A 27,501-nucleotide genomic window follows, 5' to 3' on the forward strand; every position below is an offset into this window, starting at 1 on the left:
TAGTGATTGCCTGACAAAGTTGTCAGTCATTAAGTAAGGATTTTCTGAGGTATTGCAAGATGAGAAATCAGCAGAGTGTCTGGCACATACTAAGTGCTCAATAAATGTTGATTGTTATGGCCACTGTTGCTCATGAGTTAATGCACTTAACTGGAGGACATTTGAATTTACTGAACTTTCTAGAAGTGACTATGCCACAAGACTATCAGAATGGCAGTTAGTTGTGGACATTTTGTTCAGGCCAGAGGGAGAGAGATTTTTCAATACGTGATTTTCTGGGCAGACATCCCTTCACCACCAGCAAGAGAGAGCTACCTCCTCTGGCCCTGACCAAGGAAAACAGAGGAAAGAAAACCCTGCTACTGGACTGGAAGGTGAACCCAGCTCATTCAGTCTTTTCACTGTGCCAAGGAGGAAGGATGGAGAGAGACAGAACAAGTAGAAAACATTTTGAGTCAAGTGTGGTCAACCTGGCAATGGGGTCAATTTCAGTCACGAAATTATTTTAAGTGGTGGCAGTAGGAGGCTTGAGGTTGCTTAATTGTATTGCAAAATATCCAAAAGCTGGAGGACACAAAAGAAATGATTAAAAGTCACTGTGGCTAACATAGTATATTCCCCTGAAAGCTCATAAACAGGCTGCTGCTCAAATGTCTCCTGTACTGAAATGGTACTGCCCAGCCTCTCCCAGGTGGACCCTGAGAGAGTATTGGCTGTGTGCCTCCCTGATGTGAAACTTTTGAGCCCTCCTGGAAAGGGCTGAGCAAACACAGTTGTTTAATGCAGCTCCATTTGCCCAACCAGTGTCAGCATGTTACTGCGTTAGAATGTATTATGCTCGGCCATGCTGGCACTTTCTCCATCTGTTTACATTTAGAATGGGACTCATTGCCAAAGATTAGGAATCCCAGTGCCCACAATCCAGAAAGCACAAGCCAAAGGGTAGAAATAAAACAAATTGAAAAACTACTTGTAGCTCAGTTGAATTCAGAAGGACTAGGAATTATTTTCCCTAGAGCATTCAGTCCCAGGAGAATTGGCCTTAGTGGCAGAAAACCCAAATGGGCTTCTCAGTGTCCGTCTCCAAGCTTGTCACCTTGACTCTAGGCTACCTATTCAAACATCATGATCAAACCATGAACTCCTCAAGGCAGGCAGGGACATGCTGAATCTGTTTTAGTTTTCCCAACCTAGAGCTGGGAACCTGTGCTTAACAAATGCTGGTTGGTTGAATAAAGAAATGAACTACAGTCAGTTCTTGTGTTGGTTTTCAAACATGGCTGCAAATTCTTTGACACTCTCCATTAAGAAGTAATGTCTGCTGGGGTGCCTGGGTGGCTCAGTCAGTTAAGCATCCGACTTTGGCTCAGGTCAAGATCTTGCAGTTTGTGAGTTCCAGCCTCAAGTGGGGCTCTGTGCTGACAGCTCAGGGCCTGGAGTCTGCTTCAGATTCTGTATATCCTTCTCTCTGCCCCTCCCCCACTTTCTCTCTGTCTCTCTCTTTCTCAAAAAATAAACATTAAAAAAAAAAAAAAAGTAATGTTTGCATTTCCTCCTTTTGAATCTGGACTGGATTCTGACTACTCTCACCATCCCAGTTGAGCAGAACTGACATTTATATGATTCCACAGCTAAGTGATATAAGACCATGCAGCTTTTGCATTTGCTGTTGGAGCCTAGAGCCACATATAAGACGTTCAACCACTCTGAGGCTGCAATAATGACATGACGTCTTGATACTACATAAACAGAGATGCCCAACGTGACCCCAGACATATGATATGTGAGTAAAGAAACTTACACACGATGTCAGCCCTACATTGCAAGTTAATCCCAGCTTTTTCAATCTTTCCCACTGAGTCCCCAGCCATCGAGGAGCAGACACGAGCCCTTCTTGCTGTGCCTGTCTGAATCCCTGATCCACTGATTCCACAAGGACTATGAAATGATGCTTGTTTGTTTTACACCATGAAGTTTCAGGACAATTCATACATGTCAGTAGACAAATGTAACATTCTTCGAGACTCAGGGCAGAAGAGCCTGTGCTATTCTAGCCCCTTCTAGTTGGTAAAAATCCCCACAGTCAGGAAGTTGTTCTTAAAAAAACTTAAATTCTCTGTTCAGTTGAGGCCCGTAACTTCTGTATTTGACCTCTGCAGAGATGGGCAGCAGCTGGCTTTCTGCTCTCACTTTATCATAGGCTTGTACATACTTGAGAATACTGAGTAAGTCAATTTTCAGGGTTCTTTTTCTTTGGGTTGAATACTCTGAAATCTTTGCAGATCCTTTTATCTTTACCTTGTCTTTGCCATCCTCTAAAAACAGATGTCAACAGCTTTTGGAGAGATGGAAAACATCATCATGAAATGAGAGCCTTTGATCAAAATAACAATCCTTTTGGCATTTCAGGCCCCTTATGATATGTAAATTATTTTCACCTGTATTATCCTCAGATTTCCATAACTACCCAGTGACATGAATGGGGTGGACAGTTATTCCCACTTATCAAAGTTAAGCTCCTTTCTCAGAATTATATTTGTTAATAGCTGAGCTAAGACTAGAAAACACACCTCCTTGAATTGCAAGTATATCTGTGCAGAACAGAACGGAAATGAGAAAGAATGAAGTCAGCTGATGTATTTGAATAGTGAATTATTTTCACTTCAATTTTCCTTGATTACAATTTTGTCCTTTCAATAAACAAAATCAGGACATTTTTGAAAAAAGAAATACAGGTTTTTATAAAGTGTTTGGACAGTATTGAAATATTTTGAAGTATGTAATTTTAAACATAAATAACTCAAATTGTAGGCACAACAGAAACTACACAGTGAATTAGGTTCTCATTGCTGTCATTGACTTTAATTTTCCAGTTCTGGAGAAAACGGTAGAAAATTTGTTGTGGTCAGAATTAGATGTATACACTGAGCATCACTGTGTTGGTGTAAAAATATATCTGTATTTAAATGCCAATTACAAATGTGTTCTATTATGTGAACAATGTAAGTATTAGACCATAAAGAAGCACCAGGATTTTATGGATACCATGTAACATCTTCACCAACAAAGCCCTTGAATCAAAATTCCAGCTTTGTCTTGTACTATCCTAGCGATAGAGCATAGCAAGTTGAGACATAATGGCCTATGCCCTGTAATAGGCCATTACTGTAGGCATAGGTTCACATTTCTTCTCAATTTTAGACCTTCCACAGGCATGATAAGGCAAACAGCTAGATAGGATGTGTATTTCTGTGTCCTGAATAGAGCCAAGGGAGGAGAGAAGTGATGATCCAGAAGACAGAGGGATGGAGATGGATTGTAAGAAGAACAAGGCTGACCAAGATTCCTACTTAGCAAAGGGAAGCTACACTCTCATGATCATATTTGTCAATGGCTGAGCTAAGACTAGAAAACGGTGAAGAGACAGCTGCCTAATCCTGTTCCATCATAACATCAAGACTCCCATTTGTCTCCACAAATTGTTCCATGAAGAATGGCCCATGGAAACCTGAATCCCAGCTCTGCTGGAGTATTGGGAGAGAGTCTGGAGTCTGCACTTTTAACAAATATTCCAGGAAATTCTGAGGCACACTAAAGCATGTGTGTTTATCCATGTCATCTTCTCAACAAGTCAAAAGGTAACAAAGAGTAATGCAAGACTCAGAGAGGTTCTGTTGAGTGGTCACTGGAGGAGTCAAACTTGAACCCTTCTGACTTTAGGAGCAGATTCTATTCTCTACTATGCATTTTCACAAAATGGTGGCAAGTTACTACACTTCTCTGCAGTTCAGTGTTCTTGTACACAAAGTGAGAAGTTGAACTACATTAGCTCTAAGAATTCTCTTGTGGATGATATTTGATGATGATTTGAAATGAAACAGTGGCTGAATCCAAGGTACCTGGACACAAGGTGCCATTTTTGGTTGGAGAAACTTGTACAAATGTTGGGCCAAATGTTTTTCTAGTGGTCTCTGAATCCCTCGGACTGATTTAAAATCTATCCAAGAAGAAAAAGCATATGGCGCATTTATATCAAGATCCAGCTCTAATTGGCACTGTATCCGCCAGATCTTGCAGAGAAGATTGCCACCAGCAACCCAGCTACAGCGGAAAGGATGTGGGCACAAACCCTTCAAGACTTGGGTGTGTCACTTTAGACCAGGCCAGGGCCATCAAAGCACTGTGCTTTCCTCCACCCTTTCCGACTGCCCCAAGACTGGCACAGGGCTTACTAAGAGTGAAAGTAACACTTGCCTATCTGGGGGCCAACAGTCTTTTGTAGGTGGTTGAATGAGGTGCCAGACAGCTGCCACCAGAGAGGAATTTTTCACAGCCTCGAACCAGATACTTCTGCTGCCTGATGTGCCAACTCACCCAGGCCTGACCCTTCTGCTCTACCAGACCACACTGCAGCAAGCAACAAGTGCACGTTTACTGTCAGGATTTGACTGCAAATTCTTGTCACTTTTAACTTGTCATCCCAAAATGTATAATGGCACCTACTTAGGCCCTACAGCCTTCTTTTGCCTAACGGTGTTTTAGAGATAAATTGGCAATGAGAGGATACTGCATCATCATGGGGCTGTTTGTCAGTTGATTCCATTTATCAATTTATCAGTGCCATTTTGCAAGAAATAGTCTCCACTTTCAAGATGACACTTCATACATAACAGGGGAGGGTTTGAATGTTACTCAATCGCCAGCACATTACATAATAGAACGTGTCACCAGGCTTCAAATGAAGCAGTAAGGCTGCGTGTGTAGATGACACCAAAGCCAATATGTGATTAGCCAAAAAATGATTCAATGCCTTCAGAATGTGGGATGCAAAGTGAGATTCTGTAGGAGTCAGAGATCAATGGTGTGGAGTGCAAGAGAAAGATCTGACAGCTCCCAAATTCTGGGCAATCTGTTCTCAGTTATCCTATAGTAGGGAGGAAACAGCGAAGGATGAAGCACTAATACTCCTAAACACTTGAATCAGTTTCACTATTTGGCCTGATTTTATGTGTCTGTTTCCTATCCCTCCCTGATTCCTTCTTTGGGCTGCAGAATACACCTAATTAGCTGGTTTGGTCATCAGCTATCAACTTTAAGGGAAATAAATGGCAGTTAGGGGATGGTGAGGAAAGGAACCCATCTGTGAAGTCCCAGTGAACTGCCAAGCCAGACAACCATCCCTAATTAATCAAGAGAAAATGAAGGCTGTTGATGGTTTTCATTCAAAGACAGCACAGCACCATTTTGAGAACTCCCCGGGATATAATGCATATAACGCAAAAACCCTGAGTTTTCTTTCTAGCTCTCTCTGGTTCTGGACTGAATGCCCCAAACCATCCAGTTAGCCTCTCTGGATCTGTCTTCTGAAAAGGGAGGCTAACGTGAACGTGGCCTTCTGCAGAAAAGGACTGGGGACGAATGATCAAAAATTATTTTGAAGCCCTTTGCAATATAACAGTGGTCATGAAGCAGTAACCTTTGACTAGAAGTTCTATTTTTCATGAGGCAGTTGCTTTAATTGCTCCTGTTTGTTATTAAACTGGTGCAAGGGTGTAGAGGAAGGCATAAGGAAAGTGCTTTGGTGGTCTCAGGTTGTAGAGTATGGCTTTTGCAGATATACAACACTGCCCTCTGTCGGCATGCAACATATTAATATGCTGCTGAAGCTGAACAGTCCATTTTCCTCAGCCATGTGTCTTTGTCATACCTCGCAGCAGAGGCCCAGAGAGCTAGTGTGCAAGGGCCTGTGACCAGACCACGCTGTGGAGGGCTTTTGCTTCACAGAGTGTGGTGTGTGTCCATTAGAAAGCTGCTGAGTGGAAATCTTATTCCCTGGGATTTTAAACAGCCACATTTTCTGGTATTTGACATCAATGGGACATTTAGCAAATGGAGTGCCAGATGGAGCTCCTGGCTCTATTTTCTGTAAGACACTTGAGAGTCGGAAACCTCCGGATGTTTGCGTCTGATAGGCTTGCTCACCATAGAGCTGGCCATGGCTCAGTGGACATGGGGCATTCTGTGGGCTGTGAGTTGAAGGGAGAGCTGGGACACACAGGACAGCAAGTGGCAGCTCTGCTCTACAGTGCTACACATAAAAGCATCCTTGGCAACTCACTTTAACACTCAGGCACTCAATTCTCTACTACCCTCTGATTTTCTTAAACCACAGGCAAGAATGCAGATAATAATTGACTACTGCTTTCGCAAGCCTCCAAAGGAAGGTAAGGCAGACACTGGGAACCCCATTTTACAGATCAGAAAACTGGGCCCAGAATGGTGAGAGATTTGCCCACAGTTCCACATTTGACACAAGACCATGTAAATACAGGAAAATGAACTCTCAGGTCTTCTGTTATAGCTAAGCAGCCCCCACCCCCCAACACACACTTTTTATGTAACCACATGTACATATGTAGATCATTTTGTTATTTCGTGTTACTAGTTAACATTCATGTGAATCAAAACCCAAATTATAGTCCCTTCAAATTGCTTTATTAATCACTGTCTTTATGAAGGCTTGGAGAAAATCTGAGTGGTGATATTCTAAGAGTCTTCAATATGTTCAAAATTGTCCTGTAGTTATGCTGAAGATGGCTGACAATGATCAAGTCAATGAAATAATGATTGTCTGAGAAAGAGCATTTGGATCTTTTCTTCCCATCCAGTTGCTAGTGCCTTTGGTGTTCAGGCAAATAGATGTTACATTGCTTTGTTAAATTGGCATGATATAGAATGGCTGTTGTTCTTTGTCTTACACAGAGATCATCTAAAATTCTAGATCTATGATTTATCCCTGAGGATTTTTTACTCATTGCACAATAACCAGAAAGTGTTTAGGACCCAGACTGTTAAATGGGCACAGCCCCGTCTTTCTGTAGTTTGCATGTTGTTATTTTTACAGAGATTCTCCTCAGTTCCCACCTTAATTCAGGTCAGGGGAGTTACTGGGAAATGAAACTGTTTCCTCTGTTTCCCTCCTCCTTTCACGGTTGACTTGAATTGTAAGCCCACAGATATGCTCTACCGGTCCACATTTGAGTTGTTTATCACCTCAACCAGGAGATGCAATAATTACCTGTTTTTGTTGGCTTTAGATAAGGGTTGCTTCATCAATGTATGAGGAGATGGTCCATAGGTCGAGCACTCCCTATCTTTGACTTGAATTATCCAGTGGTGCCTACTTCCTTAAGGAAAGGCTACACCAGTCTCGTGCTGCTCCTACAGAAGAAGCTACAATATGTGTCACAATTTAAGATGATTTCCCACACAACAAACAAACTGCTCTGTTCTAATTCCAAAACAAAAACTGTCATCCCTTAAGACTCTCTCAACAACAACAAAACTAATAAAGAACACTTTTAGTTTTCAAATAAAACTACTACTTATAATAATAACAACAAAACCTTCCATTTACATGTATAACACTTCCCTTGGCTCACCTACATTGAACTAAGTGTTTGAGTCGTTTCAGCAAATCTGAAATTTCAAAAGGAATTTTAGTGTCTCTTCCAATCTTCCAGTTAACACAGAAACATGCTCCCTTTATAAATACATCCCCTGAAAAAGAGTCCTCTCTTTAGAAGGTTGTGCACTCCATTTCCAAAGAGCTCCAATAAACGATAATCAAAAGGAAAGGCCTTCCTCTCCCTGGACTTTGCAAGTGTTCCTTTTCGGATATATTCAAGAGTAAAAGGAGAGTGGACTACACAACTCAAGAATAGGCCATTTCTGTGAAATAACAGCACAACAGACAAAAGTTGATAAATTTGATCAATTTTATCAATTGTGAAAAAAAGAAGTCTTATAGAAGCAGCCTGGGCAAACCCCCAAACTGACCCTTTTACATGATTAGTGATCATCTGGATAGAGTTGTGGAATGTGGCATTTTGGTCTAACATAAGCACAGAATATAACATGTAGCCTACACCCAAATTAAGTGAACCGCTAGTGAATAGGTCCTGAAAGTCTACAAAAACCAACCACAGGACTGTAATGAAAGAAAGTGATGACAGACAAGTTATAACATATAGCCAGCCAATTTCTGAACACAGTATTTTGGCTGACTAGTCTTAGACATGGGAAGAATTATGTTGCTCAATTTACAACTTATTAAAGAGGAAGAGAAGCCGTCGATATAGATGGCTGGTTCTATATCAAAGAAGACTAGGGGAGGTGATATTACAGAGCTTCTATTGAGCAAACTGTCAAGCAGTCCTTAACTCACTTTTTTCCATACCTAATCATTAGAAAAGAATGAATTTTCAGAAGGTTAAAAAAAAATCTGCAGTATTCTTAGTAAGCCCTGGCTTTGCTCTCTTGTTATCTGCAAAAGCCTAGGCATGCTGATAGAATCAGGTTCAGTCCTTAGGCAAGGCAGTAATTACTTTTTCACATGGTGCATGTTCCTTGCAAGCAGTTGCCAACAACATGCAGAATGGAATGCTTTTGGAGGGGGGGTGTGAATTGGAAGTTTATAACAGTGTTTTATGCTAGTAGATGAAATCTTCCCCCAGCTATAACATAAAAACTATTTTTGATTTACCAGAAGAAACACATGGTACCTTATGTACAGTCCATGAACACTTTTAACAGTAAGCCCCAAAATAGGCACCAGAAGTATAGGATATATGAAGAAAAGAGCCATCCTAGCCTAAATGGATTTTGAATCTGTTTTACTACTCCATAAATGAAATTGTGTTCACTGTTGCTTTCGGTTGGTGTAATGCGAAGAGCCAGAAGACCCATGTTGTAAGCATGAGTTAAGCATGCATGCCTGATTTTGGATAATCTCACAGAGGCCTTATATATAAAAAGGAGAGAACTGGATTAAACTATATCCAAAATTCGTTCAGTCTTTATATTCTGTGATTTTATCTTCTTGGATTAAAAAGTTCACCACCTAGCAGTGGGAAATAAAAGACATCAGAAAACTCTCACACAGCCTTCCTCCATTGGAGGGCTTCTGGATAATATACTTCACAAGAGGAATGGGATGTTAGTCCCTTCATTTCTGTGTAGGTGTGAATTAATCATCCCACCACTGAATCATGTGTGACCTTAGAGAGACCCTTAAATTCCCTTTATTTTAATCCATTTATAAGTGGTGATACACTGTCTACCCAATCTGATCTCATTTATAAAAATTAATTAGATAACATCTTACATTTTTTATTCCATGAAAATAAATGTTCTAAAAATGTAACTAATGTTTATTTTTTAAAACAGCATGTAAGCAATCTGTTGTGCTGCCCTCTATAAGTTAAACTTTCCAAAAGAATATTTTGAGTCCACTCTTGACTCATGAATCAATTATCACTTTTATTTACAACCATGATCTCTCTGATTTTTTTCCCCCTGAATTTATAAGCTGTGTATCAGAATAAGTCACCAGCTTGGGCTATATTTCCTTTTCTCTGCAAAAGGATTTCACATGGTGAGTTGGAATTTCCTTAGTTTAAGATGCTTAGAAAATCTGGAATGGTCTCACTGGTTCATTTCTAGAGTGGGAGTATCCAACCAAGAGACAAAACTTGACATTATGCCTAAAAGGTCTCTATGGCTTGGCAGTAATTTATATTTTGTACATGAGCGGTTAATGCCAAGCAGTTGTTCAGCACATGCCGAACCAAATTTCATAGAATATAAACTCCCAAGTCAGAAATATCCTGATATATTTCAGAATTGGGTAAAGGGCCCAGCATATCTCCAGAATAGCTGTGTAAACAGTGGATAACCATTGGGCTTTAACTGCCATTAACAAAAAATCCAAACAGTTCCATGGGACTTTGGAAGACTTGTTAGCAATTATTTGATTTCTCTCCTCCTGTTTGATTTGCATCAATCTATGTGGAGACCCATATATGTTGAATTTTAATATTTCAGGATAATAAATTATGTCTCTCATTCTAATATCACCAGAACAAGATAAGAAGCAATAGATGATTTTTTTATTTGAAGTTAAGTCTACCTTAACTATTCTTTGCCTTAAAAAACCCAGCCACAATTTAGACCAGCAAATCAGTTCAGGTCTTCTGTTTGTCTCACATTCTGTGGGGGAATTTGTAGTTAATTTCCCACAGGTACACAAAACTTAGAAATACTTTTAGGCAGTATTATTTTTAAGAGCTAGTCAAAAAATCTTATTGAGTTAATTGAGCTATTTCTGAACTTGAAATCGAAATTTGAGAATTACAGCATGGGGGAGCCCAGAGGGATCTTCCCACTAGGGCACACTCCCTTCAGGAGAGGGAGATGGCTAGTGAGGCAAGGGGCCAACCCAAAAACACCATTGAGAAACTAGGACCCAAAAGGAAAAGTTAAAGAAATTGTCTGGTTTTGGTCTGGCAAAGGGAAGGGCGAGGAGCGATTGACTGAGTCTTCCAAGTTTGTGAAGAACCTTGATACACAGGCAGTAAGCGGGTGTAGTCCACCTCCCTGAGGACTCGTCAGGAGAAGGCAGACACAGACAGCAGCACCCGGGGAAGCGTTTCCTGAAAGTGAGGGCTGTGAAACACCGGAACGAGGTACCAGAGGAGGCTGAGCAAGCTCCATTCTTGGCAGGCTTAGAAATTAGATAGATTCTTATCTGCTGGAATCAAAGCCATGGGGAGAGAACTGAACCACCTCTAGAGAACCCTTTCAAGCATCAGAATCTTCACACCATTGTGGTTGGAGGAAAGTAGATCATGTAAAAATGAAGAGAGCTCTCAACTGACTCTGTTTAAACCTTTCTTTTCTCTGTCAAAATGAGAATTTTTTTTTCTTTGCTGAGAGGATGTGTATCCTGAGGAAATTATTATTTTCTATTTGCTCTTGATAAAAATAGTGCTAACCACTTCTGGGTTTTTAGCAGAAGCCTTGGCAGAAGCTTTGTCAGTGGCGACAACAGCTCAATTATGAAGCCTCCAAGAAGTTTTTCATTAAGGGATGCACGAGGAGAAGGGCCACTCCGTGTCAGTTTACAAGACCCCTTAGACTGTGTATCTGTGTGGTTCTTGAAAAGAAAAGGGAAATTTGAGTTTTCTCATGGCAGGTACCAGAGGGATTGGGTCACTGCCAATCCACAACATTCTGAAGACTGAACAAATGAAAAAGAAGCCTTTTCAGGCTACACTTGCTTTCTCTCAGGGTGCTTCTAAGAAAGTTGCACGTGTTTCTTATAAACTTCCAGATAAGAATTGTGTAGAGTTGTATTGCATCAGAACATGTGGTTTTCACACATACTTTTGCAGACATCACAAGATTTGGGCACTTACAAGAACATCTTGGGAGAAACACCAAGAAAGAAATTTGAACCCCTCTACAGACTTTTTTTCCCATTAAGATTAATCTTAGCCCACATGTGATCTGCTCCACTCTCTCTGTTCCCATGCCTTATACCAGTAGTGCTATACTTTGTTAAATAAAAATGAAGACCCACCTGAAAAACACAGTACAGCCATTCCAATAAGTAAGGACAGGAATCCATTTTGTGTCTTTTAAATTGTAGAGTTAATAGTAACTTCAAGATTGTTTCTACAGCCCTTTGTGAGGGAGGCTGAATCAAGTGCCCTTAGGGAGTGATTATCTAGTCTCTCTTGGTTGTTGTTTAGGGTACAATATCTAGTTTTCCCCTGGCAGCTGGGAAATTATGTTGTGGCAGGAAGGACATCATTCTGCCTGTCTTGAAAGGCTTTTCCCAAGGGATCTCAAGCTGAGGCTGTGTTGATGAAATGCACATAGAGAAAAGACCTTTCTCTCTTCTTTTCTTTCTTTCTTTCTTTCTTTCTTTCTTTCTTTCTTTCTTTCTTTCTAACTTTTGGTTATACATCTTGGGAAGAAAACTAAAGATAGAAATAAAATGGAGAAGAAAATTGAACACCTAATTTGACTTAGGCAGCCTCTGCCTGTGTAGGGAATGGACTAAATTATGGAAACATTTATAGAACTGTTTCAGCTCCAGTGGAAATTATGGATTGGGGCACCTGTCTGCAAATAAACCAGTTGAACTTCTTCAAAAGTGTATATGCACAAACATCTGAACCCTGAACACAACAGATTTATGAAACCCCTGGGAAAAAGTTGTCCTGTCTTCATAGGCCTTCCTGACTCTCAAAAGCTGTGTTTCAGAAACTCTCTCATTCCTCCCACTAGTGAACTTCACTGTTACACTTACTGTGTTTACTGACAACCACAAACCACTTCAAGGTCCCATCCCTATAATCACTTACAATGCAGGTGGTTTTGAAGAGTTGCTCTAATTACTCTCCATGCAGGAGGACAGCACCCACTTAACTATGACTGGGACCCTCTGTGAACAGATCAGACTTTAGAAATGAGTACAACAAAACAAATTTTTACCAACTTTTGGACAAATAAGTTCCTCTGGCATAAACTGTTCCCTTTCTTTCTCCAAGACCTTGGAATAAGTAAAGCAAAGTGTATAGGCGTTGTATTCCGGAGAGACCTGTATTTGAATTTCAACCTACATGGTTGTCTGAGCTGTATGACTTTAAACAAATTGTTTACCTTCTTTGAACCTGAGATTCCTTATCTGTAAAATGAGTTTCCGTCTCTTCTTTACAAGGTCATTGTGAAGATCAATGGAGATGATAAATATGAGGCATGTGGTGCAGAGTACGCACATAGTCCAGTTGTTATTGTCCTTTGGTCCATTGGTAGGATGTGCCCTAACCTCAGACTTGTATGAAGACTCTTAGAATATTATTGTAAAGAAGGCTTCAAATAATATAAAGTAAAGATAGATCCTAATATTAACACACTAGACTGCACAGAAACCCAGATAGTCCATCTTTCTGCCTATCTTTCTAATCTCTTTCTCTTTCTCTTACCTCCCAGATCTGCATGGGTTTCCAGATGCATAAACTGGTTTAAAGTCTGAAACTTGCAACCCTCATTACAGTGATTCAACTGTTCTGTTCTCTCTTTCCAGAAGAGTTCAGAGTGGCAGTGACCACAGGCTCTTCTAACCAGTTCCAACATTATTGCCTTTCCCATTCTCTTAAAAAAAAAATGACCTTCTGGCCTGATCCAACTGGAAGGCTATTGTAACTTCCCAGGCCAGGGTCGCCTGGGGTCAGGTACATTTATAGCCATTCCCTCCTCCGAACTTTCCTGGGAATTTTAGAAACCTCCCTGATCCATGGTAATGAGCTTTAAGAGCCCTACTTCCCATTTCCAAAGGACTGTGGCATTTGATTTTACTAGATATCCAGCAAGACTGCATTACCCTCCCTGTATTTTTCCTTCCAACTCCATCAATTTATCATATACCATTTGACAATCTGAGAATTTATGAACTCCCTCATTTCTACAAAATATTTTTCCCATTGACTAAATTTGTTCATTAAAACCAAGTCCTTTTTCAGGAAGGGCTCTACTAAGAATTTATTGATAGGTCTTCAAAGTACTTAATATATTTATTGAATACATACTTCATAGCAGAGGTGGTTCTAAGAGCAGTATCTCAATCACTCTTCCTAACATTCCTATGAAACAAGTACTTTTGATTCAGACAAGGGAAACTGAAAACTGGAAGTCAGGGAAGCACCTAAAGGTAGGATACACAACAAACTCTGCCACCTGATGTCAGAGCCTGAACCCCCTCTGCGATCTTCCCCTGCATTTACTACCCCAAGCTGTTCATTCTCTTGCTTGAGTGAGCTCTACATTGATGAGCTCTACATATAGTTTCAGAGAAACTAATGTCAACCATGAAAAATACTGACACAAAACTCAAGAAAATCCCAGAATTGTCAGAGAAAAAAGCAATCTTTCTGTTTGAGCCAAATCACCATAATATATGTTTCCAAAACCCAATAATTCTGCAAAGTTGAATGAGTCCAATAAGAATTTAAAACCATTATCAGGAGCAAACCACCAAAAGTTCTTTCCTTTTGCCACAGCAGCTATTTAATTACGGTGCACAGATTTCATCTCACTCTGCAACAAACAAGTTCCAGTGTCTTTCTACTTTGAGAAAAATAGCATGGGGATTATATAGGAAAAGTTAAGTTTTTATCAAGTGCAGGAATCAGTTTCAAAACCAACTCTTAAACACTTAGTCTTCACACACCTCCTCTGGTTCTTGCTGCCTAACTATCTGTGGTCTGAGTGCCCTCTTCTTGAACCACATAAACTTTCTAGCAAGGTGCCAGCATAGGTGGCTAGAATCTTGTGAGAATAATCAGCACAACCAAAGCACCAAGGACATTTCTGACGTGTTAAATGCCACCTATACAAGAAGACATTCTTTGATCCTAATAAACAGTGAATGTTTATTTTAAATAAACTGCTAATTTGCAATGTTGAACTTGAGTTTAAAACAGTGCTAGCCACCAGTTTGCCTCCAGCTGATTAGAAATCCACTCCCAAATGTCCTTCAAGTACAATGCTAATAGGACCAAGTTTGAAGTCTGCCCTGTTTGTGCAGTTTAAGAGTATGTTCCTTTTGGGGTACTTGGATATTTCAGTCGGCTGAGCATCTGACTCTTGATTTGGGCTCAGGTCATGATCCCAGGGTCATGGGATAGAGCCCTGTGTGAGGCTCCATGCTAAGTGTGGAGCCTACTTAAGATTCCCTCTCTTTCAGGGCTTCTGGGTGGCTCAGTTGGTTAAGCATCCAACTCTGGCTCAGGTCATGATCTCATGGCTTAGGAGTTAGAGCCCCATGTCAGGCTCTGTGCTGATGACTGGGAGCCTGGAGCCTGCTTCTGATTCTGTATCTCCCTCTCTCTCTCTGCCTCTCCCCTGCTCAAACACTGTCTCTCTCTCTTTTTCAAAAATAAATAAACATTAAAAAAAAGATTTCCTCTCTCTCCTGCCCCTCTCCCCAACTCACTCTCTTCCTCTCTCTCTAAAATTAAAAAAGAAGAAGAGTATGTTGTTTTCCCTTCTGATTCTACAATTAATGCACATTCAGTGCAGGAAATTTGTAAAGCAACAAAATATACCAGCCATAAATTTAATAATCCATGTTGTATACATGTGTTGGTGAATATAATTCCAGTATTTTTCATATATATCATGGACTACATAGTACAAGTTGTTTAGTAACAACCTGCTATTGACAAATAAGAGCATATTGTGAATATTTTCCCATGTTGTTAGTCTTCTACTTTGTTGTTTTAGTGACTGACCTATATCCTATCACAAGGGCATACCATAATTTTATCCCACAAACTCTATTAATGGATGTATTAGTTACCTATTGCTGTATTATAAATTATCTAAAATTTAGTGGCTTAAAGCAGCAAGTATTTATTGTCACAGTTTTTGTGCGTCAGAAATCCAGACACAGTTTAGCTAGGTTCTCTGACTTAGAGCCCTCACAAGGCTATAGTCTGGGTCTTGGCTGGGGCTACAGTCATCTCAAGGCTCAAACAGGGGATGATATGCTTTCAGGCACATTCACAAGACTATTAACAGGTTTAAAGTCCTCACTAATTTTTGCCTGGCAATATCAATTCCTTGCCATGTGTGCCTCCCCATAAGAGTTGTCATAATGTAGTAACTGGCTTCCAGAACAAGGGTTCCAAGAGAGTGGACACCCAAAATGGATGGCAAAGTCGTTTTGTACCCTAATTGAAGAAATGCCATACCATCACTTTTACCATACTCTAAATGCTAGAAGTCAGTTACTACATCTAGCCCACACTCAAGTGGGGAGAATCACACAAAGGCATGAATTCACAAGACATATTATTTAGGACCATCTTAGAAAGACTAACACAGTGGACATTTAGTAACACACACATATGCACAGTTCAAATATTAATAATAGAGAAATATGTTTAAAATATCTTAGAGGAAATGACCAGTTGAAATTTTCAAGACTCAATGTTTGAAACATTGAATAAAAAAAAGAAAAGATTGTCTTGGCAAATTTTTCAAGTCAGTTCAGAATGCAAGCCAGAAAAATCACCTGTGAAATAGATAATTTGTTGTTTTTAAAATTTTTTTTAACGCTTACTTATTTTTTTGAGAGAGAGAGGAAGACAGAGTGTGAGCAGGGGAGGGGCAGAGAAAGAGGGAGTCACAGAATCCGAAGCAGGCTCCAGGCTCTGAACTGTCAGCACAGAGCCTGAAGTAGGGTTCAAACTCAGAAACTGCAAGAACATGACCTGAGCCACAGTTGGACGCTTAACCTATTGAGACACCCAGGCACCCCGGAAGTAGTTAATTTGTAAACATTTTACCAGTGTGATGCTGGATTTAAAGAAGCAAGTTCTACATCAATGTACTTTCATCTTCTTCCTAAACAAAGCATTCATCACCCCAGTCCCCAGCTCATCTTCATCAGGCAGCCATAGTGATGGAAGAAGAGCCAAACTCCTCAGCCTAGCATTTAGCTCATCCGCAGCACAAGCACTGGCTGTTTTCCAGTCTCTTCATTACATGGTCTCTCTGGTCCACCCTCAACCTTAAAAAAACGCTTTTGTATTCTCTTCTTTCCCACCTGTCTAAATCCTATCCACCCTTCCAAGTTCAGCCCAAATTAAGTCAAACCTCCTTCCTTCCTTTCTGTGACAGTCCCTACCATTGTTCCAGTGATCACTCCTGTCTGAGCTTTGGGCTCCAGGATTGAAAGGAATGAGAGAGTAGGAGTTAAGATAGGAAATGGAGTACCATAAAGAGAAAGCATAACATCTGCATCAACAATTGCCACAAAAGCAGCAATGGTAGCATGCCTGGTGCACCTTTGAAGATGCATTGAGCTAAAGAAGAGCTTAAGGGGTCCCCATACCAAATCAGGGAATACTTAGACTCAAAAATTAGGAAAGCAAAAATCCAAAAACAAAATATTCAGAGCTAAGACCAAGATGTAAACCTGGAGAGAAATGGTGATCAATGAGAGAGTTAGCCCCAGTTATCATGAAGAACTACTAATTACAAAAGAAGACATATCTGAACATTACAAATGTAATCAGCCGCATGTTTCTGTGTTGTCCAGCCACATATATGTTTGACTGTTCCCATACACATATTTTTTTTAATTGCTGAGTGAAAAATCCCCACTGAATCCAAAGCAGTAAGGTCCAGAAGTCTAGGTGCGGTGACAGAAGTTGCATAAGTGGCCCCAGATCATCCCATCTTCCAACCCTAGGCAATGTGACTCCATCAATAGTGAGACACAACTGACCATACTACACAATTAGAAGGAAGTAAACTTCTCAGTCCTTCTATCACTTGGAAATACAGCAACAAGTCAAGTGCTGATTATGTGTGGACTGTTCTTCAGTCCCTGGACATGTAAGAACATTGGGATTAGTGTGAGGACTGCAGAATTACTAGAGATGGCCTCCACATCTGGATGGCCTTCTTCCTGAAGACCTTTTAGAAACTGCAAACTCATGGGACAGTTTTCCAGCCTGCATGTATTTCTTGGCTTCTTTCTATGTTTATAGCAATTGATAGGGGCCCATGAGAAGAGCAAAGATGAATAGACTATAGTCCTTGTCCTCACAGTGCTTACAATCTGGCTGGTGAAATGAAACACATTCACCTTAAAAATGAAGTGACATGTGCTGCAGTGTATGATTAAGTACCAAATGAGTAGGTGATCAATCAATGGCATGTCAGGTTGTTAATCTGCACGCTGGTCTGCCAGCTACAGCTCAGTGCACAATGACATGAGTCAGGATGCAGGGGGACAGCGGGTAAAAATGACTCAAGGCACTTAGATGTGTATAATCAAACCCAGAAAAGCAGCTACATCGGGGAGGGGAAGGGGGGCGACACAGGAGAGGGAGCTTCTGCTGCCCCCCCTTCCTTTCTGCCTCCCATCTCCACTCCCCCTCCCTGCCACCTTTCTAAAGAAGACCCTTGCATCTTTCCATCCCCCACCTCATTATAGGGAAGAGGTGTATTTAGGTTCTTTTTCATTTTTTCTCAGCACATTTCAGTTCTGCTTTTGGGCTTGCTCTATCTCAAGCTCATTAAACATGATTTAAAATATTTTACCTTACTTCTTTATTCATTTAGTTCTTTAAAGTTTCCCTTCCCCACTTGTGTTTTATTATCAGCTCTGCATTCTAATCATGTTCCCAGCTGCAAATATCCTCACACAGCCTTGTTTGAGCAATAGGTTTCTCTTTCCTTTCATCTTCTAATTGGAATTTACCTTCAAAAACTTTCCAAGACTCCTTCCTGCAGACTCCCCATTTTATTACCAGCCTTGCCTGTGATTCACACCCTCTCATGTCAAAGCTCCCTCCCTTCAGGAAGTCAAACACTAGCGTTTTCTCTAAGTTTCTCTCTATTCAGTCACTCATTTCTTAGAAAGACTTGTATTAGAACCTAAAATTCAACATAAAATGCCCAGCTTAAGTTGTAATGGAAACCAGCTAATTTCTGTAGGATGAACCAAGAGTTCACTTTGATTCTACCATGTAATAGGCATCTATGAAGGAGGGTTAAAGGCAGAAAGAACAGAGAAAAAGAAACTACACTTGACTGTAATGGTGCCCTATGTGGGGTTTTTTTCCTTAAATAAGAAACTAAAAATAGAAAATTTGTCTGTTCCATAATTTGCTAGTGAGCAGGGTCCAGATGGCAAGGAACAATAGACTATTTAACTCTGTACAAAAAGAAAACCAAGTGTGAGTATGTCAGTCCATGACTCTAGGAAAGGCCACAGATGACTGTCCCCAGCTAGAGGCCTTCTGAGAAACAAGGAGGAACTTGTCCCTGCCAGGACCAGCCAAGGGCCTTCCAGGAGTAGTGACTGCCAAGACAGGCTATAGAGACAACAAAGAGGAGGTTGATCCTTCTCAGTTTTTCTTTTCAAATTTTGCCACCCCTGAGAAAATGGGCCAAGGATATATCCTGACTAGGCAACTGCTGCATTTAGAATTAATATCCTAGAATTAACATTCAGAATGGTGGGGGTGGGAGAGACAAGCCTATGAAGTAAATTCTGAGAAATCCCTGAATGTGGGGAATGGGTGGGCCTAAGTACTAACTAAATCTGCAGTTACACTCACCCAGGGCTGAGATACATTCCCAGCATTGAGATTCCATAGTCTATAATCAGGATGCCTAAAACTTTGACACAAAATAATCAGCAGGATGATATTCTTTATCCATTATAAACAATTTCCCCTTAATGATTGTGTTGAACTCAGAAGGAAAATAGAGCATTGAAAGGTGTATAAGTCATAGAATAAATTCATATGTATTCTTAGTAGAGGAGCAGTAAGCCCTAAATTAGTGGTAAACAGTTTGTGTTGAATGGTGATGTCATCCATTTTGGGAAGTCTTGGAAAGTGTCCTGAACTAAACTGTAGAGTCTCCATATGTAATAGCAGCACTTACATTTTTTATAACCACCATCACCCAGCCTGTGTCAATGTCATGGACTTAGCAGACAGTGTCAGTCTTCCAGAAATCTGTAGTCACCTGTTTAGAATCTTTCTTGACCATTAGAGTCATAAAGAAGGCCCTTATACACAGTGGCTGTTTGATCAATAAGTATGAACGACTAGATTCTTCATGAGTATTATAAACTAGTCAATATTTGGTTTTGTCCTTAAGAAGCTACATTTTATTTGAATGTGCTGAGGGTTCTAATGAATGCAATTGCTCTACTAAAGTCTATGATCCTGTGAGCTAAAAACACATCTTACACTTGGACAGTAAGGAGACAAAACACAGAATCAGAAGAATGACCACCACAAGGACTGAAAGTCCAGTCTAGAAGCAAGGCTGATGTACTAAAAGGCAATGAACAATGAAAAACGTCTAGACAAGCAGTTGGCAATGAGATCCAAGACAAAGGGGTGTCCTGAGATTGAAAAAACTCAGGGTGACAATTCCTATGCCTGACCATCATTAAAATATAGATCATGCCATAGACTGGGAAGAAATCATCATGTATGATTTGCACATATGAGATGTGCAAAACACATCCCATAAAAGACTTATATCTGGAATATTAAAAAAAGCTCCTTTATTCAATAATAAGTCAATTTGAACAAACAAAACAAAGATATATGGATGGCATTTAGGTGCATGAAAATACTAATGAGTCATCAGGGAAATGCAAATTTAAACCACAAGAAGATACCACTGCTACCCGCTTGAATGGCTAAAATTACAAAGACCAATCTACAAAGGGTTGGCAAAAATGTGGAGAAACTGAGACTGTCATATACTTCTGGTAGGAATGTAAAATGGTTAAACCCCTTTGTAAAACAGTTCAGCAGTTTCTTACATAATTAAACATGTACCTACCCAACCATATAACCTAGCCATTTGACTCCCGGGTTGAGAACTGTAATCATATAAACACACAAAGACTTGTAGACCATGTTCATAGTAGCTTTCTTTGTGATAGCCCAAACCAGAAACATGTCAAATGTCCGTCAATAGCTCAATGAATAAACAACTGTAGTATATTCATACAGTGGTAAACTATACCACAATAAGGAGGAACAGATTATTGACACATATCCCAATTATAAGGTAAATATTGTATGATTCACTTATATAAAATTCTAGAAACTACTACCTGTAGTGATATAAATCAGATCGGTGGTTGCTTGAAGGTGGGGAAGGGGTGAGAGGATGCAAAAGGAAAAGGTTGTGAGAGGCACCAGGAAACTTTTGGAACAAATCGTTCCTTATCTTGGCTGTGCTGATCAATTCGTGAGTTATACCTATGTTAAAATTATCACATTTACACTTTTTATAATATGCAGTTTATTGTGCTTCAATTGTCATTACACTAGCATTTTTTTTTAAAAAAAGAAATGCCTATGTCTTCAGACTCTCCATTATTAAACTATAAGGACTGAAGTTCTATTTTAATTCAAAACTTCCAATGTATACCCACAAGAAATGCAAAATCATAATTGAGGCACACACAAAAAATGACAACATTAACCTACTACAGTACAGGAAATAGGAACATATCTGAGTCCATGTGTATTTAAAGAATGAATTGGACGAAAGCAGTATTCTAATGGAACAGGAGACAAAATAATAATTGGTTGACAACAGTCGAGAAAAATGTCTTAAAATACAAATACCAGAGTTAAAACTCCAGTCCCACCAGTTTCTAGCTTGTGGAACCTCGATCAATTTCAACACTTGTGAGCTTAGAGAATGTTTATAAAAAGAATGTTATAAAAGAGTAATACTAAAAACGTCAACAACATAGGTGGTAGTGAGGATCAGATGAGAAAAAATTTGTGAAGTTTCTACAAAACTGTAAATCATATAAGAATTAACAGCCATATTCTGATTATAATAAGTAGTGCATTCCAGGCAGCATCCTGAGAGCTTTTGACCTGTGCACTCTTGCCAACAGCCCTGGGAGGTGAGTACTGTGACTCTCCCCACCTGCAGATGAGTGTACAGTGGTTTAGAGGGCTGGGACAATTTGTTCGTGAGCACATATCTAGCACATGGTGGCAGGGCTCTGATTTTCCCCAGGTCTCTCAGATTCCATAGCCCTCAATCGTGAGTGTTGCATAATTATGACTTCTGCTATGATTTATGCAAGAAGGGAAGCCAAATGCGTAAGTGGATGCATGCATACCCTGGGAGGCCATATCCCCTACTAGGGATAGCTAGGCTTTCCATAATTCTGTGGAATGTCATGTGTGCTTCATTGTAAAGTATATATGGTATAAAATGGAACTTCGAATCCCCCCACATACACACACATACACACATACAGGTGGGTAGAAACCATCTCTACCAATAGAATAGAGAACGATGCCATTCTTATAAAAAAGCAATACTGTGTGCATGTTTGTGCAGCCATTTTAACTATCAAAAGGAATAGTCTCAGACGAAAAAGTGGCTTCTCTTGAGGTGCCTGGGTGGCTCAGTCAGTTAAGCATCCAACTTCGGCTCAGGTCATGATCTCGCAGTTCATGAGTTTGAGCCCTGCATCAGGCTCTGTGCTGACAGCTCAGAGACTGGAGCCTGCTTCAGATTCTGTGTCTCCCTCTCTCTCTGCCCCTCCCCCACTCATGCTCTGTCTCTGTCTCTCAAAAATGAATAAACATTGAAAAAAAAATTGAAAGAATGGCTTCCCATAGCACACAGCTGGATTGATTAGGAAAGATAGGAAGCAAGGTTTATGTCTCCAACACATACTTATCACATACTTTAATTTATTAGGCTTTTCGGTTTCATTCACCCATTCATTTTCCTACTCATTTCCCTATATTTCTGCTTTTTTAAAAAAATCTTTTCAATTCTCCTCTTCTACTTCCTACTTACTGTTCTTACACTGACCACTCATGGATGGTTTAATTAAATGTGTCTAATATCTTGAACGAGCCAATGAAATTGTCTTATAAAAATAAAATGGAGAAATGAGAATAAATAGTAGCTGAAAATGATATCCAGCCAACTTTCAATTTCCCCATTACGCTGGCAGAAACAGAGAACACAATTACAAAAAAAAAAAAAAAAAAGACTCCAATTAAATCATTAAAAATATTACTTTAATCTTCTCTCTAATCACCTGTTTAAGTAATAATACTTAGTAGACTATCACTTAATGAGCTTCAAAATGGGCAAGCAAATAATAAAATGTAAAGCGAGAAATTGAGCAAAAGGAGAAATAAGACAAACTACATGTTCTACTGTGCTATGTATATTATATAAATCATACATTATGTATAATATATAACTAATTATGTTATTTATTAAGATGATTGTTTTATATATTACGTATTAATGTGTAACATATATATTGTGCCATAGAATGAACTGAACCATGTATCAAATGTATGTGTAATATTTATTTATATAATTTAGTCTGAAGAGCAAAACCTCATGATAAAGATCCTTGTTGAACTTCATCGATTTGTTAAAATCATATATCCAGGTATAGATGCTCCAAAGTGTCTCTCTTTTGTAACAGAAACAAATTCTTTTCTATAAAAAAATCTTTTAAGTTTATTTATTTTGAGAGAGAGAGAGAGTGAGTTGGGGAGGGGCAGAGAGAGAGGGCGCGCGCGCGCGCGCGAGAGAGAGAGAGAGAGAGAGAGAGAGTCCTAAGCAGGCTCCATGCTGTCAGCACAGAGCTGGATGTGGGGCTCAATCCCACAAACTATGAGATCATGACCTAAGCTGAAATCAAGACTCCGAGGTTTAACCAACGGTCACTCAGTTGTCCCCCAAATTTTTATTATCCTAAAGGAATTGTTCTGTATATACATTTCAATCCAGATCTCTGCTGTACCCTATCTAACATTATTTGTTATTTTGCATAATTTTCTAGAGGAAATATTTCAAATGCAAGAATATAAGACAGCCTGTTTACTCTTTCACAATTATGTATCCTATTTCACATGTGCCCTGTATATAATGGAACCGCTTCCCTTGGGGAAAAAACCAGCATGCCCCCAAAGTGCACAAGATAGAGATATTCAGGTTCATCTCCATATGGTAAAAAAAAAATTCAAATCTGGGTTAATTATTAAAACAAGCCAAGTTTTGGTTGCACTTGCTTGAGAATTTTACCTTCACGGGTATTGAATTTTTTGCCTGAGCTAGGTTTAGGCTTTTGTGTATTTTTATATAACCAGCGTTAAGAAGACCCCTTGTGCTTCCGGGGAATTCCCCAGTTAGGTGTTGGTGCAAAGCAGGACCAGCTCCCACCACTGAAACTAGCAAGGGCAAATCCCCTTCCTCCACCTGCTAGCCACAAGGTATGAGCATGTGGCCTGGGCTCAGCCAATTGAATTTTAAAACTGAAGTCAGTGATCGTAGTGGAGCCGAGAAGCACCAACCTGGGCAGGCGCAGGGCCCACAGGCACGGTTCTGTTGGGGTTCCAGGAGCCAGTGTGCGGGATGGCCATGAGAGGGCAGCAATACGTCCAGAAAGAGCCTACCTGGCTTGTGCCTTGGCTGTGGTTCCAGCTACACACCTTCCCTCGGTCCCATCATTTAGTTCTTGAGTCTTTCCATTGATTGTAAGAGGTCCCAACATCATGGAACCAATTCCACTCTGGCTTAAGTCAAGCAGAACTTTTTCTCTAATGTAAAGCCAGAAACGCTGAAAGTATACTGTGGATAGTTCTCTTAAATGTGTGTTTTGTCCCAATGCAACATGTTTCCATAATGTTTATTCTACGTAAAGCAAATCGTAACTCAGAGATGGGGCAACATCCAAACTAATAAAAATACCAAATTATGTGCTTTTTTCCCCCTAAATGCATAGTATTCATTTTAAATTCATGAAATGATTAGGATGAGCTTATTCTAGTTCCCGGAGGAAAGTGAAGCAAATACATTAAAAATGAACTCTGCTTGGGGCACCTGGGTGGCTCAGTCGGTTAAGCGCTGACTCGGGTCATGATCTCATGGTCTCATGGTTCTTGAGTTTGAGCCCAGGGTGGGGCTCTGTGCTGACAGCTCAGAGCCTGGAGCCTGCTTTGGATTCTGTGCCCCCCTCTCTCTCTACCCCTCCCTGGCTTGCGCTCTGTCTCTCAAAAATGGATAAAAATTTTAAAAAATTTTAAAAAATGAGCTCTGCTTAACAAATTACCTATTAACAAAGAGCCACTCTTAAGGTCCTTAGAATATATTGCAAGTTTGCAATCTTGGGGAAGGCTAGGATTTGTCTTTAAGAGATCAGTGAGAGAGGAATCAACATAGTCTTCCCTTTTAAACTATTTTTTAGGCTTTAATTCCTTTGCAAGGGAGAGGGGAAGTAGAGGAGCTTGTTTAAAATGCAAAGATTCTTGGATAATCAATATGTTACTGAAATGGTAGGGAATTTGATTGTTGTTTATTATGAAAGAAAGAGGAAGTAGGACAGAAGAGAGTCATGTTTGAAAGAAGAGTACTAGGAATCTTTAAGATCCAGTCCAGTCAGGGGGCCCTAAAGGGACAGAGGAAAGACTGGGCCCCCATGAGGGGATAGGGGAACCCAGGAGGGAAAGCGATATCTTCACATGGAGGGACAAAGAGCCAACTGGACCACCTTCACTGCATTGTCCAGAGCCAGCACAGGGCAGGCCAGATGTCAGTTCAGTTGATGGCAGAATTGTTACCCATTTTAAAGTAGGGGAACTCCAATTAAAATTAACTTGTAGAGGGGCTTCTGGGTGTCTCAGTCAGTGGAGCATCTAGCTCTTGATTTCGGCCCAGGTAATAATCCCAGGGTCATGGGATTGAGCCCCGTGTTGGGCTCCATGCTGAGCCTGCTTAGGATTCTGTCTCTCTCTCTCTCTCTCCTTCTGACCCTCTCTCTCTCTCTCTCTCTCTCTCTCAAATAAATAAATAAATAATAGCTTGTGGAGTGAAAAGCTTCATGTGAGTGGGTATAACCCATTTTGCATTTTAAGACCAGTTCATTAAGAGATACATCTAACCCCTCAAGTTTTTCAGATGACCTTCTTTTAATGTTCAATCTAAATACCATTGTATAATTATTTGTTTTACAGCTTAGGCCTCTAAACTATAGTTCAAATATGTTGGCATTTAGCCTCAGAGAGAACCATATGAATTCCCTGGACTGGTCAAGTAATATGTAGTTGAGAATTGCCTTGTTTCTGTTTATTGTTAGTACTGTTTCCCTCATGAATCTGTCCTTCAGATCATTCATCACTTCTGGGACTCTTCCTGAACTTTGCCACAATCTGTTCATATTTCCCCAGCCCTTAACAAAACTCCCTCATTTGTTGTTTTCGTTCCCCTTTGACTCACCTGTAAGTTTTTTAAGAAATGAAGGAAACATGAGTATTAGTGTCTGTCAAGCACAGAAATGCAGCAAGTATCCAGATGCTGTGCACATAAGCCAGTGAGCCAGATTCTCCCCAACACAGACTTGCTCCCTGAGGTCAGACCCACAAGACATCCCTGAGAGTGCTGTGAACTCTCTAGCAGATCATCACAGGATGATGGCCATGGTCAACATGGAGTCACAATGAGGAAGGGTCAGGGCAGGGCTCCAGACTAGGACTCAGAGGCTGGCCTGGCCACTGCCTGGGATGAGACTTCTAACCTTTTGGTGTTCTTAGCCATTTCAAAGATGGCTGATAAGGCACAGAAGATAATTTTATGGAACACCTGGGTGGCTCAGTCCGTTGAGTGTCCGACTTCAGCTCAAGTCATGATCTCACAGTTCGTGGATTTGAGCCCTGTGTCGGGCTCTGTGCTGACAGCTCAGAGCTTGGAGCCTGCTTCTGGTTCTGTGTCCCCTCTGCCTCTGCACCTCCCCCACTCACACTCTGTCTCTCTCTCTCTCTAAAAAATAAACAAACAGTAAAAAAAAAGAAGATAATTTTAATACCTCCCTAAGAAAATATAGTAAGGGCTATAGCATCAGCAGACCTCAGTTTAAATTTCAGATATCTCCCAACTATATGACCTTAGTTAAGATCTGAGCCTCTACGCATCTGTCTGTAAAATGGGGATAATATCAGCATCATGGAGGTTCGTAAAGATTAAAAAATATATGTAAGATGCCTGCAACATTTGGGGCATAAAATAAGTATTAGCTTTTTAACCCTTTCCTTTTCTTCCAACGGGAAGTGAATTCATTTTAAGAATGAATATTGTACTTATTAAATGGTGTATAAATTAAAATATGGAAACTCCTGGGTAGCTCAGTTGGTTAGGCATTGATTCTTGATTTTGGCTCAGGTCATGATCTCACAGTTTATGAGTTCATGGCCTGCGTCAGCCTCTGTGCTGACAGTGTGGAGCCTGCTTGGGATCCACTCTCTCCCTCTCTCTCTGCCCCTCCCCTGCCCACTCTGTCTCTTTCTCTCTCTCTCTTTCTCTCAAAAATAAATAAATAGACTTAAAATAAAATATTAAAATAATGTATATGAAAATGTCCTATATGCTCTAAAGAGTAACATTAAATATAAAACATTTTGAAAGGTAAAGCACTCCATAAAGCAGGGAATTTTCATTATTAATTATTATATAAATTCACTGAATTAATTTTGTCCTAATTTTCTCATCTTAATAGAGCACAGAGTTCCCAAAGAAGCTATTACTTATCATTTATATTTGTTGAAAGGAGTCATACACTACATATTCAAAGAGAGCAGATAATTTAAAAGTTAATTTTAGAAACTCACCTGCCCTTTGAAATGCATTTTATGTCACTCGAGGACAAGACACTCGGAGGTAGAAAACACCAATAACTCCTTTTTGTATCCCCAAATCCTTGCTCATAGGAGATGTCCTATAAACAGTTTTTGAGCTGGGGTGCGTGGATGGCTCAGTCAGTTAAGCGAATGACTCTTGATTTTGGCTCAGGTCATGGTCTCACAGTTTGTGAGATGGAGCTCCACATTGGGCTCTGTACTGGCAATGAGGAGCCTGCTTGATATTCTCTCTCTCTTTCCCTCCCCAACTCATGCATGCTCTCTCTCTCTCTCTCAAAATAATTAAATAAACATTTTTAAATACATTTTTGAGCTGAATTTACTAAGTAAAAAGTCCAAAGTATTTATCAAGTGTGTATGTGACATGGGAGAGTCAGAGGACAAACATGAGATTAGGAATTCTTCTCAT

General features: G+C 40.1%; 1 long non-coding RNA gene across 1 annotated transcript; it reads right to left on the minus strand.

Moving 5' to 3' along the window:
* Positions 1 to 6,525: 6,525 nt before the first annotated feature.
* On the minus strand, positions 6,526 to 25,858 carry LOC131483411 (uncharacterized). The gene is made up of 3 exons (XR_009247643.1): positions 25,678 to 25,858; positions 11,423 to 11,825; positions 6,526 to 7,221 (listed from the first exon to the last, which is right to left on the minus strand). It is a non-coding gene; the product is annotated as an uncharacterized LOC131483411 (long non-coding RNA).
* Between the last annotated feature and the right edge of the window lie 1,643 nt (positions 25,859 to 27,501).

This window comes from Neofelis nebulosa, chromosome 8 (genome assembly GCF_028018385.1).
Source record: "Neofelis nebulosa isolate mNeoNeb1 chromosome 8, mNeoNeb1.pri, whole genome shotgun sequence".
Classification (NCBI taxonomy): Eukaryota; Metazoa; Chordata; class Mammalia; order Carnivora; family Felidae; genus Neofelis; species Neofelis nebulosa.